Source organism: Sphaeramia orbicularis, chromosome 19, assembly GCF_902148855.1.
Source record: "Sphaeramia orbicularis chromosome 19, fSphaOr1.1, whole genome shotgun sequence".
Taxonomy (NCBI): Eukaryota; Metazoa; Chordata; class Actinopteri; order Kurtiformes; family Apogonidae; genus Sphaeramia; species Sphaeramia orbicularis.
Genome location: NC_043975.1, coordinates 3,432,073 through 3,446,819, shown reverse-complemented (window position 1 = coordinate 3,446,819; position 14,747 = coordinate 3,432,073). Strand labels below are relative to the sequence as shown.

Below are 14,747 nucleotides of genomic sequence, written 5' to 3'. Positions count from 1 at the left end.
GCAATAGATAGGAAGTCACATATGGGCTTTCATTTGGTGCCATGACCTTTGACCTTGAAAGGTTAAACCCCAGGTCATCTATGTCCAGATTTCTAGAAACTTCTTCCTCAAAACCGTCAGCCAGAATCAATTTGTTCTTTGGGGTAAGGTCTACCAAGTTTGTTTAAAGAATTGAGAAATTTAGATTTTGAATTTGTTATGAATTTTTTAAAAATATTACAGAAAATTGCCTTTACTTCTAATGGTCCATATTTTGATGGTTTATAACATGTAAATGGTTAGAGGTAATAATATAGTTACTGTTGGTCACTGATAGAAGTCACATATGGACTTTGATTGAATTAGTCTATGTTCAGGCTACAGGTAAATGTAGCCCAAATCCGATTTTTTTGCCTATATGTGACCTGTATCTGATTCGTTAAACCCAATTTTTTCAGATCCGACTCAGGCCACTTTCATATGTGGTCCTAAATCCGATACGTATCTGATAAATTGCAATGCAACTTCAGTCTGAATGGCCAGGTCACATTTATCCGACCTTTATGTCATTAAAATTCGACAGACGTCACAATTCTGCGTCCCTCCATATTTACTTCTGTAAACACAGTGCATGCCTGCGTGGTCACGTATTACGTCAGGACCTCTTTTGCGCATGCGGGTCACTTCAGGGTCGCATTCAGTTCAGACTCAAAACTGATAAAAGTCGCATTTAATGTGTAATATGAACAAGCACACACAAAAAAAAATCCGATTTCACCAAAAAATCTGAATTGTGCATTAAGACCTGCTGTGTGAACATAGCCTTTGTTGAGTTCTCCTCCAGTGAAAGTGCCACCCACTTATATTAGTGCAGTGATCTGGATCCAGACCATAGGACTGGAACATAGAACAGAACCTGACAGCCTCACACATTCAACTGGGACTGATTCAGATAGAACATGACGCTGACATACAGGGACACTGGAAGTGTTTTTTTTTCCCAGGACGGTGATGAAGACCGGCCTGGAGTCGGTGAAGGCGGCGCTGAGGTCGTACTTCGACAGCGCCGCCGAGGATCTGGAGAAGACGCAGGAGAACCTGAAGCTGGGTCAGTTCACCCACAGCCGAGAGCAGCCGCGAGGCGTCACCCAGATCATCAACTACACCACCTTCGCCCTCCTGCCTGTCCTCAGCTCGCTGTTCGAACACATCGGACAGAACATGTTCGGAGAAGACCTCATACGTAAGTAACCATGACGACACTCAGCCTGGTGGAAAGAAGAAGAGTCAGATTCATTATCAGTGTATAACAGAGTTAAAATACAAAATATAACCACAAAAAAACCCACATAAAAACTCACAGCTTTGGAATAAACTATGAAACCAACTGTCATTTTTCTGTAGAATTTTAATGTATAAATAGCTGTTTTATTATTATTATCATCACTTAATTATCATTAGTTCGTTCTGCTATTAAAACCAAAAAATGTAAGGCTTTTTATCATTTGATTTGTATTTTTATTTTTTACTTTTATTATTATTTCAGTTATATCGTATTTTTATTCTTTATTTCTTTTTTGTGCATTGTTTATTTCTGGGGAGGCATTAATATAAGCCTTTTTTGGTTTCTGTCCTCTCCTGCACAATGGTGTTATTTGCATGATTTTTTTTTCTTGTTTGTGATGTGCAAATAAATAAATACTAAATACTTAACTATATATATATATATATATATACATATACATATTGTGCATGCTATATAATCTAACATAATTACTTTATTATTATTATTATTGTTATTACTACTTTAATATTTATTTGTACTAATACTATGTCTAATGTCCAATTTCCTGTTTCACTACCATTTTTAGAGCCATTATTATTCCTGTTTTCTTTTCTGTGCATCTTATATACATTTATATAAGACAAATATAAGAAATATTACATATAATATTGCTTATATATATCTATTCTGTGTTTTGCGCCTAATAGAACCTAACTTTTCTGAAGGATCTGCTTAAGGGATTAATAAAGTTCTATCTAATCTGATCAAATTTAACATTGATGATAGTTATTTTACAAAAATAATGGATGATAAAAGCTCATTTTTCTGGAGGTTTTAATTTCCAATACAGTTTGACTCCAAAAATAAAGAGTCTGAAAACATAATATAATAATTGTTTCCTAAACCATAAACACTATATTTGATGTAAAATGTTAATATTTGTGTGTCCTGGTGTGTTTCTCAGTGGATGACGTTCAAGTTTCCTGCTACAGAATCCTCAACAGCCTCTACTTACTGGGAACCAACAAAGCATCTATGTAGAAAGGTAGAGTATGATGCACAGCGGGGGCCGCCATTTCACTATTATTGTACTGTTCATACTGTGTGTAGTTAGTGTGTCTGTAAATATAAATGTGGTTAAATATTCAGCAGGTCTAATAGAGTATTTCCTGACAGACAGAACAGATGTTTTCACATGTTAAAGCAAAAAATGAGTGTAACTGGTGTAAAATGTCAAGACATAATTGGTTGTTGACAACTGTTCCATCCACTGTATGTATTTTTGATAAACAAACTGCAGAAAACATCTTTTGTTTCCAAGAGATGCAGTGCTATTTATGTAGTACATTATCAGCTGCAGTTATTACATTTTCAAAGGATTTTTTTAAATGCCAGGCCAATAATGTCATAACCAGCCAAGTTATTAGTAAGTTAAAGTTATTACATCATTTGCTTAATTAGATATAAAATTATGTAAATATTATGTTATTGGTTGCTACAGTGTATTTTATTAAACCCTGAAATGTTCATTTAGACAAAGGAAAACATTAGATGGTTTGTTTATGTAAAAGGAAACTGAAAATATGTCTGAAGGCACTGATTTTATTATTTTGAAGGGCATTTTATTGTGTTTTGTTTACCTTTCAGTATCCACATTATTATTATTATTATTATTACTACTATTATTATTATTATCCTACTATAATGCACGTTTTGTGTCCGTCCGATCGATGTTGCAGCACAGGAGGGGGTTTGGGTGCAATGCCGCCATTGCACCACAGGAGGGCATTTTGGCACCATGGGTACAATGCCGCTAGTTATTATAAATAATAATATATATAAATATTATTATTATTCACATTATGCACTTCATGCTATGAAAGGTTATATTATTTTTCACAATTTGTTTTAGGTCAGAATTCAAAAGTTGTTAATTTTTGCTTAATTTTTTTCAAATTCTGATCCATCCACTAAAATCAGCCGATTATAAACAATGTTAAATTCCTACACTAACACCTCTCTGCCAAGTGAGTACAAAATGCACACTGATACATTTAAGCACTTAACATTTGACCTAGTACAAAAAGAATAATTGCATATTAACCAATGTTGGTGTTAATCATTGACATATGCCAGGATGAAAAATTTAAAAATAGATAATCCAATTTTTATGTAGTACATTAAACAAATAATAATAAATTGTGTTTTTGCATCAAACATATGGTTGGTTACATTACAAACATTTCAAGGGTTAAAAATATGACAATAATTAAGTATTTGGTATTTTTGTTTATGGCTCAAATTGATGAAATACAAAAAAAAGTAAGAAAAAGTTAAAAACAAACTATATAAAAAAACATTGTGACATTACCACGGCGGTGCACATATTATGTGCTTTTGGACCTCTATGGGTGGAATGACAGAGGGTTGATGAATTTCTGTGTCCCATGTTGATATGTTGCATTTTAGACTGTGTAGTTTTTTGGATTTAATATATGTGGTGTTATGTACAGTCTAGGAGTGCTTTAATGTGTCCACAGGTGTAGATTAAATGAACTAGAGTACATAAATGATGCCCTTAACCCACCTGGATCATCTTTATTTTCTAATCCTTCTGTCAGATTTGAACAGATGTTTGTTTGTGCCTTTCACTAACTGGTGGTTGGTTGTTTTCCAGACAGCGCCCGGCTTTAGGGAAGTGTTTGGCCGCCTTCTCCGCTGCGTTTCCCGTGGCCTTCCTGGAGCCTCACCTCAACAAATTCAACAGCTTCTCCATCTACAACAGCAAAGCCTGTAAAGACCGCACAGGTACTGACCACCCACACCTTCAAATTAACAGAGCTCATGGAAAAAACCACAGACGAACACATTTACTCTGGTTTATGTTCATATCGTACACATTCCACCCCTAGATTTATGAGATTCACCAGTGTTGTCTTATTTTTGTTCTTACTCCAGGTAAGAATTTACGATTTTTAAGATTATAGTGTATTTTACCAAGATAAGATAAAACTATCACAGCCCAGGAAGGAACACAGAAACAGATTATTATCAGATTATTATCAGAATATTTTAGGTTTTAAGGGAATTTCTGCGATTGATTATTAAATTAGTGGTTGAAAAATATTTTGCTATAACTTAAATCCTTTTAGATTTTCTAAGAAAGGAAAAAACACTATAACCCCCCGACTTACAGTGAAAAAAATACGTTTTTAAATATTCAAATTTCTCCCTTTTGGGATCAGTAAAGGCTTATCTTATCTTATCTTATTCATTTCCACTGTGTCCTTAAGTATAAGATAAGATAAGATAAGATAAGACAAGATTTTATCCCACTGTGGGGACATATCACAGGTAACAGCAGCAACATACAACAAAGAAATTAAGCGAATATTAGTAAAGATAATAAAACAAGCAAATACTAATATTATTATTATTATTTTATTATTATTTATGTCATTTTTAGTCTCTTTAGCCAGAAATGTGTGTATATAAATATAAATATAAATATATATATTATTAATATATATAATATATATATATATATATATATATAATATATATATAAATTGTTTTTTTTTTTTTTTTCAATCTTTCTATTGTATTTGAAGCATCTTATCTTACCTTATCTTACCTCACCTTATCCCAAGTCAGCTGTTTGCACACGGCACAGCACCTGTCCTTTTATGGTCTTTAGTGGGTGTGGTCACATATGCCAATTGACCACGCCCATTCTTTTTAAATAAAGACAGGTTCATCACACCAGGTAAAAATGTTTGGTTTATTCCTTTAATTTTTCTTTTAAATATAAGACTAATTTAGGAGAATGTTTGTACATGAGGCTCATTGTTATCTACCAGGATGTGATTGTAACTGTGGTTTTGCGTTGATGCTTCTTCCTAAATGTTTTATCCTTCTGTTAAAATATAATAATGCTGTTTTCATTGTTCTTCGTTCTTCCAGCTCTAGGTCTTCAGGGTCAGGTCAGCGAGGTTTGTCCTCTGATCCCAAACTTAGAGAAGTCTCTGGAGGAGATCATGGAGTTGGCAGAGTCCGGTATGAGGTACACCCAGATGCCCCACGTCATGGAGGTACGACCGCAACGAATCAGTCATTTATTAAAATATACACAACAATGACACCACAATAAACACATAATGAACACAGACTCATATTCAGGAGTTCAGTCTGTATACACTATTATTGACAACATCCAAACATCATCTAAATCTGAGTTTGGGTTTTTCTATTGGGCTGTAACACTAAGGGTAGAGGTCTGCATTGGCTGAGGGGGAGGGGTGGAAGTGGGTGGAGCATAGAGCAGCAGAGTGCAGTCGGTGAGAGAGAGATGGATGATTTGTATTACTTTTAGCAACGTTTTAGTGGTGTTTAAATAGTGAATTCATGTGAATAATTGTATATAATAGTGATAGTGTTGTTTTGGAGTGTTCTACTAGTGTGTTTTGACATGTTTTTGTCAAGTTCCCCTCCTTTTTTCACCTTTTTGACTTTTTTCCTGTATTTTTCCAGTTTGTGTAGTTATAACTGTGATATTGTTTATACACCTTATATTCAGTAATTGCACATATATCATACTGACACCCATACATTACATATTTATGTAATATTTTTTTTCTCTTGGTAATTGACTATTTTAACCTTTATTTAACCAGGAAGTCCCTTGAGATAAAATCTGAATTTCAAGGGTAATAGTAATTAGTAGTAATAGTAGTTTATATTTTATTTTCATTCTTCCTAGTTAAATTATTCTCTTTCTATTTTATACATCTTAAATTCCCTTCTCATTCAGTGTTGATGTCAAAGTAAGATTTTCATTGTAAAGGGAAACCTGTTCCTTTACTGTACACATAGTGTTAAAATGCTTTGAATCTTGAATCTTGCTGAATCAGCTGTACATATTATATAAATACATGTATATTTATATGCATTCAAATGACTGATTATTGACAAAATCCAAACATCATCTTTTATCCGAGATTGGGGTAGAGATCTGTATTGGCTGAGGAGAGGGGTGGAAGTGGACGGGGCTTAGAGCAGTACAGTGTAGTCGGTAAGAGGACATGGAAGATTTTATTACTTTTAGCAGCATTTTAGTGGTGAATTCTAGTTTTAAAAATGTGCCTTTTTTTCCACTGTTTTAATCTGTATTGTAGAACTAGACAGAAAGTGAACAGATACTATCGCACAGGATCAAAATGACTAGAAAAAATTAAAATTAATAAGAAGAACATGGACACAGAATAATCTAGATAGATAGATAAGCTTTATTTCAGACTCATGGTCCACATTAAACAGCAAACAGATACATACGAACACAATAAAATAAAATAAAAAAAAACTCAACAAAGATAAACTCAAATGTATGAAAACATGGAAAATAGTTAAAAGTTTATTTCTGTAATTCCATAAAGTTTCATTATAAACATTTACAGTAGTTTTATATAATAAATATGATTTTTTTTTAAAAAATCAAGTCAGTTTTTATTATTTACTGAAACACACTCCTCTAGTTCTTCTTCCTTCTTCTTCTCTCTCTACTACTTCTTCTAATAATGATAATTAATGGACAGATATTTAAAGTTAAGAGCTTCCTGAAAAAAGCTCAGAAGAAGTCCTTTTCTGACACTTTATTGCAGAAACACCCTAAATCGTCCTGTTCAAACGGTAGTCCTCATGGTGTTAACAGTGTACATATGTGTTTGTCTTTATTTCCTGCAGGTTGTGTTGCCCATGTTGTGTAACTACATGTCCCACTGGTGGGAACACGGACCTGAGAGTACCCCACAGAAGGCCACAGAAGGCTGCTGCACGTCCGTCACATCTGAACACATGAACACGCTGCTGGGGAACATCCTGAAGATCATCTACAACAACCTGGGCATCGACGAGGGTGCCTGGATGAAGAGACTGGCTGGTAAGTGTGTGTGTGTGTGTGTGTGTGTGTGATCTCTGTCAGACCTAAGTCTAACCGGCCAATCATGTGTCTGCTCTCAGTCTTCTCGCAGCCAATCATCAGTAAGGCCAAACCTGAGCTGCTCAAGACCCACTTCCTGCCTCTGATGGAGAAACTGAAGAAGGTAAAGAGTGTTTATGACTGAGTAGAAGGAAAACCTGTGATCTGTGTTTACTCTGTAGAGTCTGGTTAATGTTATGGTTGGTTTTGTTCTTCTTCTTCTTCTGATTCTTCTTCTACTTCTTCTTCTACTACTATGTTTCAGGTACAATATATTTTCCAATATTTATTATTTGTTAGTTGCATTTTCTACACTTTTAGGGAACAAAACAATTTGGTCAAATTTAGGAAAAAAAAGCATATTGGTTTAAAACAGGCAAATTTTTTTGATTATTTTGTAATTTTTTTTCATGTTGGTTATTTTGCTCTTTATGTTTATTATGTTGTTTATTTTGTTCTTTTTTGATTATGATGTTCTTTTGTGGGTTATTTTGTTTATTTTGTCATTTTTGTTCATTTTGTTGAATATTTTTGTGCCTTTCTTGCTTATTTGTTCATTTTGTTAATTATTTTGTTTCTTGTTGCTCATTATTTTGTTGATTTTGTTGATTTTTGTTCATTTTGGTGAATATATTTGTTCTTTTTGCTTGTTATTATGTTCATTTTGTTGATGACTACATTTTTATGATTGTTTTGGTTATTTGTTCATTTTGTTAATTATTTTGTTCTTGTTGGTCATTATTTTGTTGATTTTGTTGATTTTGTTCATTTTGTTGAATATTTCTGTTCTTTTTGCTTGTTATTATGCTCATTTTGTTGATGACTTCATTTTTATGATTGTTTTGGTTATTTGTTCATTTGTTAATTATTTTGTTCTTGTTGCTCATTATTTTATTTTGTTTATTATATTCATTTTTGTTCATTTTGCTGGTTATTTTGTTCATTTTTTGTTTTGTTGATCATTTTGTTCATTTTTGTTCATTTGGCGGGTTATTTGTTCATTTTTTGATTATTTAATTCATTTTTGTTCATTTTGTGATTATTGTGTTCATTTGTTGATTATTTTGTTCATTTTTGTTCATTTTGTTGATTATATTGTTCATTTTGTTAATGATTTCATTCATTTTTGTTCATTTAGTTTGATTATTTTGTTCATTTTTGTTCATTTTGTTGATGCTTTTTGGTTTTGTCGAGGTTCTTTTGAGGATAATTGTGTAATCGTACGTCTTCTGCTGATGTTGATGCAGTATTCGTCCTCTCTGAGCTGAATCCTTGCGTTTCCAGAAAGCCGCGTGGTTCTGATGGACGAGGAACACAGTAAAGCCGAGGGGAGGGGGGAGATGTCTGAGACCGAGCTGCTCATCATGGACCAGTTCACCATCCTGGTCCGAGACCTGTACGCATTCTACCCTCTGCTGATCCGCTTCGTGGACTACAACAGGTATGGATACCCCACCGAGGCCATTAGCTCCTCCCACTCCTTCCACCCACATGAACGCTGTGGTTTTATCTCCGACCGTCCAGGGCCCGATGGCTCAAAGAGTCCAACCCGGAGGCCGAGGAACTGTTCGGATGGTAGCCGAGGTCTTCATCTTCTGGGCCAAATCCCACGTGAGGAAAAACACCAACCTTCTATGGGTTTTAGAACCGGTTCACACCCACAGTCAGGGTTAGGAAAAGAAAACGTATCGGCTTAAAACAGACCGATAGGGATTATTTTGTTGTTTTGTTATTTTGTTTTTTTGTTCATTTGCCCATTATTTGGTTTATTTAGTTGATTCTATATTTCTTTCTGTTGTTATTTTGTTCATTTGTTGATTATTTTGTTCATTTTTAAAAATTATTTTGTTCAACATTTTGTTGTTTTGTTGATTATATTGTTCAGGTTTTGTTATTTTGTTGATTATTTGTTCATTTTGTTGATTATTTGTTCATTTTTGTTCATTTTGGGATTATTCTGTTCTTTTTGTTGGTTATTTTGTTCATTTTGTGCATTTTTTGTTTATTTAGTTGGCTATTTTTCTTTTTTTTGGGTTATTTTGTTAATTTTTAAATTTGTTCCTTTTGTGATTGTTTGGTCATTTTGTTCATTTAGTTGAGTATGTTTTTCTTATTGTTGATTTTTATTGATCATTTTGTTATTATTTATTGTTTTTTTGTTCATTTGTTGATTATTTTGGTAATTTGTTAATTATTTTGTTTATTTAGTTGACTATATTTTTCTTTTGTTGGTTATTTTGTTCATTTAGTTGATTATTTTAGTCATTTTTGTTCATTTTGTCAATTATTTTTATTTTGTGTATTATTTTGTTACTCAGCTATTCAGTTACACAGTGCCTCATAAAAACACAAAAACTAGTTAATATAAATGCAATAACATATGATTTATTAAACATTCATCTATAAACTCAGATCTAAAATGCGTTTACCTGTTTATTTCAATGTGCGGCTTTATTCTCAGAGAATATTCATTTTTCTTCTCATCATTAACTATTTAAGTCTTGAAAAAATGTAAGTTTTTTCTATGAATATTACCCCCTCCCCCTGATAATAAAAGGATTTTTTTTCCCCAAATTGACAGTGAATGTTAAACATATTTTCCTTCATGTCGTTTCTTGGCTGAATGTGTTGAATATTGAAGCCTACTGAGATAAATAAAACCCAGTCCATGTTTTTTTTTTCTTTTTGGTTTAATGGATGTTGTCTTGTTCCTGCAGAACTTCAAGAGAGAAGAGCAGAACTTCGTGGTCCAGAATGAAATCAACAACATGTCGTTCCTCATCACCGACCCTAAGTGTAAGATGTCGAAGGTAAGAGACAGAAACAGGTTTAAAGTTTATATTCAGAGGTTATTATCACGTTCTGTGTGTGTTTTTAATGTTCATTTCAAGAAGAAAACTAATATTACTATTTTGTTCATTTTTAAAATTTTTTCTTCATTTTGTTGGTTATTTAGTTTACTTTTTTTTATTATTTTGTTCATTTTGTTGTTGATTTTGTTAAATATTTTGTTCATTTTTGTTCATTTTATTGAGTCTTTGTTCTTTTTTCTTGGTTATTTTGTTCATTTGGTTGATTCTTTTGTTTATTTTATTGATTATTTTGAATATTTTATTGATTATTTTGTTATTTTTCTTGGTTATTTTGTTAATTTTTGTTGATTCTTTTGTTTATTTTGTTGATTGTTTTGTTCATTTTGTTGATTATTTAGTTATTTTTGTTATTTTGTTTATTTTTTTTATATTCATTTTTGTTCATTCGAAGTACAAACGATTATTACTATATACTGTTAAATATAAATGAGAACGTGGTAAATCCTGGTTCTTCTTCCATCCGTTCTCCGTCTCAGGGCATCGTCTCAGACCAGGAGAGAAAGAAGATGAAGCGAAAAGGCGACCGCTACTCAATGCAGACCAGTCTGATCGTAGCGACGCTGAAACGGCTGCTTCCTGTCGGACTGAACATCTGCGCCCCCGGAGAACAGGAGCTCATCACCCTGGCCAAGAACCGCTTCACCCAGGTAGAACACATCAGAACACCCTAGAATACACTAGGACACCGCTAGAACACACCAGAACACCTCTTCACTCAGATAGAACCTAACAGAACACCACTAGAATACACTAGGACACCGCTAGAACACACCAGAACACTGCTAGAACACACCAGAACACCACTTCACTCAGGTAGAACCCAAACAGAACACCACTAGAACACACTAGAACACACCAGAACACCGCTTCACTCAGGTAGAAACCCAACAGAACACCACTAGAACACACTAGAACACAACAGACACCGCTTCACTCAGGTAGAACACAACAGGACACTGTTAGAACCACACCAGAACACCACTTCACTCAGGTAGAACACACCAGAACATCGCTAAAACACAGCAGCAACAATGTCTCTAATAAATATTTATTTTGTGAACAGAAAGGACACAGAGGATGAAGTCCGGGAGATCATCAGGAACAACCTGCATCTGCAGGGAAAGGTAGGAGAACCATGAACCAAGGTCTGGGACTAGGTCTGGAACCATGTCTAAATCAAGTCTAGAACCAGTTTTAGAACAAGGTCTGGAACTAGGTTTAAAACCAGGTGTGCTGGAACCAGGTCTAGAACCAGGTCTGGAACTGACTCTAGAAACAGGTCAAAAAACAAGGTGTGGAACCAGGTCTAGAGTCAAGTCTAGAACCAGGTCTGGAATTAGGTCTAAAACCAGTTCTGGAACCAGGTCTAGAACCAGATCTGGAACTAGGTCTAAAAACGGGTCTGGAACCAGGTTTAGAACCGGGTGTGGAACCAGGTCTAGAACCATTTCTTGAGCTAGGTTAACACCGGGCCTGGAACCGGGTACAGAACTAGGTCTAGAAACAGGCCCAGAACCAGGTCTAGAACCAGGTTAATTCTCATTATTTCATATTATATAATTTCATAGACTGTCTCTGTGAAAATACCTCCAACGTTTAGACTGACTCTATATTTATTAGTGACTCAAACTCAGTAAAATTTTACACTTTTGTTCTGGAGGTTTTTTCTTGTTGAACCAGTGAAATGAAGGATAAAGACTGATCTGATCTTTGTACTATTTTACATTGTGACTCAGTGTTTCTAATCGGTTTGTGTGCCTTGTTGTGCGTTTGTCGTACAGTTGGAGGACCCGGCGATCCGCTGGCAGATGGCTCTGTACAGGGACCTCCCAAACCACTACGACGACTCGTCAGACCCAGAAAAGATAGTGGAGAGAGTCCTGGACATCGCCCACGTCCTCTTCCATTTAGATCAGGTGGGTTTAAGGAAAATGACAAGAGGTTTTGTAATATTTAATCTTTATTGTCATTATCATCAGAATATGAGGAAAAGAACAGTGATGAATTGTGTTAAAGATGTTAATGGTTTTCATTTAACATGCTAAGCAGCTAGCACTAGACCTGTAATACCACTTTGTACCAGTAGAGTGAGTAGAGAGTCAGTGTAGCATCGAGTCTGCCCTCACTTCAACACAAGAAGAAGAAGTTGGCTGTTTGTGACTGTGATGATTAAAGAACGTACAGTCCAATGGAAAAGTATTATTCCACCTTTATCTTTATTTTTTGGGTTTTATTTTTAGAAATATTTGACACAAGTTGAATAAAAACAGATTATTGTGGTAATTTTCAGTCATTTTGTTGATTATTTTGTTCAGTTTGCTGATTGGATTGTTCATTTTCTTTCAATAATCAATGTTCAATATTGTATAATTCAATAACCAATGTTTGTTTTGTTCATTTGTGTTCATTTTGTTTTGTCATTTGTTGCTGTTTTTTTGTGCATTTTTATTGACTATTTTGTTAATTTGTTCATTATTTTATTCATTTTGTTGGTATTTTGCTTATTTTGTTTAATTTGTTGATTTTTTTTCTTTGGTTCAAATGATTTTGTTCGGTTTTGCTTCATTTTGCTTATTTTATTCAATTGTTACTGATAAAAAACATCACAAAATTAAGACCATAGTCCCTATTTTTCCTCATGGTTTCGTTGTGTTTTCCAGGTTGAACATCCTCAGCGCAGTAAGAAGGCGGTGTGGCATAAACTTCTGTCCAAACAGAGGAAGCGAGCGGTGGTGGCGTGTTTCAGGATGGCGCCGCTCTACAACTTACCCAGGTACGACGTCTGTAGTTATAACAGACAGACACACACATGTAGAGGTTGATGGTTTGAGTCTGAACTGGACGGTTTGTGTTTGTGTTTCGTTTCCAGACACCGGGCTGTGAACCTGTTCCTACAGGGATACGAGAAGTCCTGGATCGAGGCTGAGGAGCACTACTTCGAGGATAACTCATCGAGGACCTGGCTGTGAGTTCAGATGTTCTACAGATGAGACGCAATAAAAATGTATCAGAATAAAAAGGAAAAAAATTTGATCTTCTGCAGTTGCTCATACACGGTGGCTCGTTTTTACCCTCAAGGCCCAAGCAACCCAAAACATCTACTGATGTAAATGTTTAATACCTGTTGATCCACTAATTCTATCAATACATGCCAATAATTCAACAGAAATGCACTTTCCCAGTGTCACCACACACATGGGCTTTGGTAGTCTCATTTCTTCTCTTCTAATGATTTGGCATAAATGTGGTGCGTGGTATTATTGGTGTAAAATACAGGTTCTTCATTTTTTCATGGTCATCAGATATGTCCCATTTGGACGTTCAGAGGCTACGTCGTTACCATGGAAACACTGTCATCTTGTACAACATTGATTCACCAGTAAAACCCATAGAGTTGGATCAATGACAGTGGATGGACACACTTGTTTTTATATATGTTATATAATAAACAAAATTAACAATAAAACATTTACAAAATAATACATGTGAAAAAAAAATCAAATGAAGTAAAAATGAATAAAATAAGCAACAAAATGAGCAAAAACCAGCCAAAGTAATCAATGAAATGAACTAAAATGAATAATAAATCACAGACTAAGTAAAACAAACAAAATAAGCCTCAAACTGAAAAAATGGAAGAATATATGGGAAATAGGCAACAAAACAAATAAAATAGAAAGTAAAATGAATAAGAAATAAGTGCCATAAACAAATATTGATGTAGACATTGTTTTTATGTTCAGTTAATATTTTGCTGAAAGGTCACTTTCTTTATTTTTTTCTGTTTTTACATCGTAACTTTTGATATTAATATTAAAATAAATGGTGATATTTCACTTAATAAAGGTTTAAATGTGGAGAAAAATTCCACCACAGGAATAGTTCTGGGTCTTGAATGTTTCATTTCAGTTCATGTAGATGTTAAAGGGCTGTTCCACCTGAAAACCACAGATCTAATCTAACAGAATTGTGTCTGAAGCTGTAATTTTCCTGTGAATGGGTTTGTGCTGATGTGAAACTGTGTTTTAATGGTAGAAACCAGGAGAACAGGAGCCGCCGGAGGAAGAGGAGAGTCTGAAACACATCGACCCCTTACATCAGCTCATTCAGCTGTTCAGCAGAACCGCCCTGACTGAGAAGTGGTGGGTACCGACCGAACCACACCTCTGGGTCCCAGGGGTCAGAGGTCAGAACCACACCTCTGGGTCCCAGGGGTCAGAGGTCAGAACTCCACCTCTGGATCCCAGGGGTCAGAGGTCAGAACCCGACCTTTGGATCCAGGGGTCAGAGGTCACACTCAACCTCTGGACAAAGACTGCATAAAATACAAGTAAAAAAAAAACAAACCCTGTAAAAAAAAAAAAATGCAAATATGTAAATGCATTAGTTTCTCATCGTCTCTTCTACATCACTTTTGTCTTGTATCTTTTATGTTGTTTTATATAGTTGCATTTTCTTGACTTTGTTTTGTGGTGTCTTTTGTTGATCACTTCGTTTTTGTTTGCTGTGTTTTATATTGTTTTTGTCTTGTGTCCTCATTGTAATTTTTTCTTGTCTCGTTTAGATTTTTTTTTTTCTTCGCTTTAGTGTATATGTTTATGTCTTTTGTTGCTTTAGTTTATATATTTTTGTCGTC

At 34.5% G+C, this 14,747-nt stretch overlaps 1 pseudogene; it reads left to right on the top strand.

Annotated features, from left to right (window-relative positions):
- Window positions 1–14,747, top strand: part of LOC115410430 (ryanodine receptor 2-like) — a 244,401-nt pseudogene that overhangs the window by 171,782 nt on the left and 57,872 nt on the right.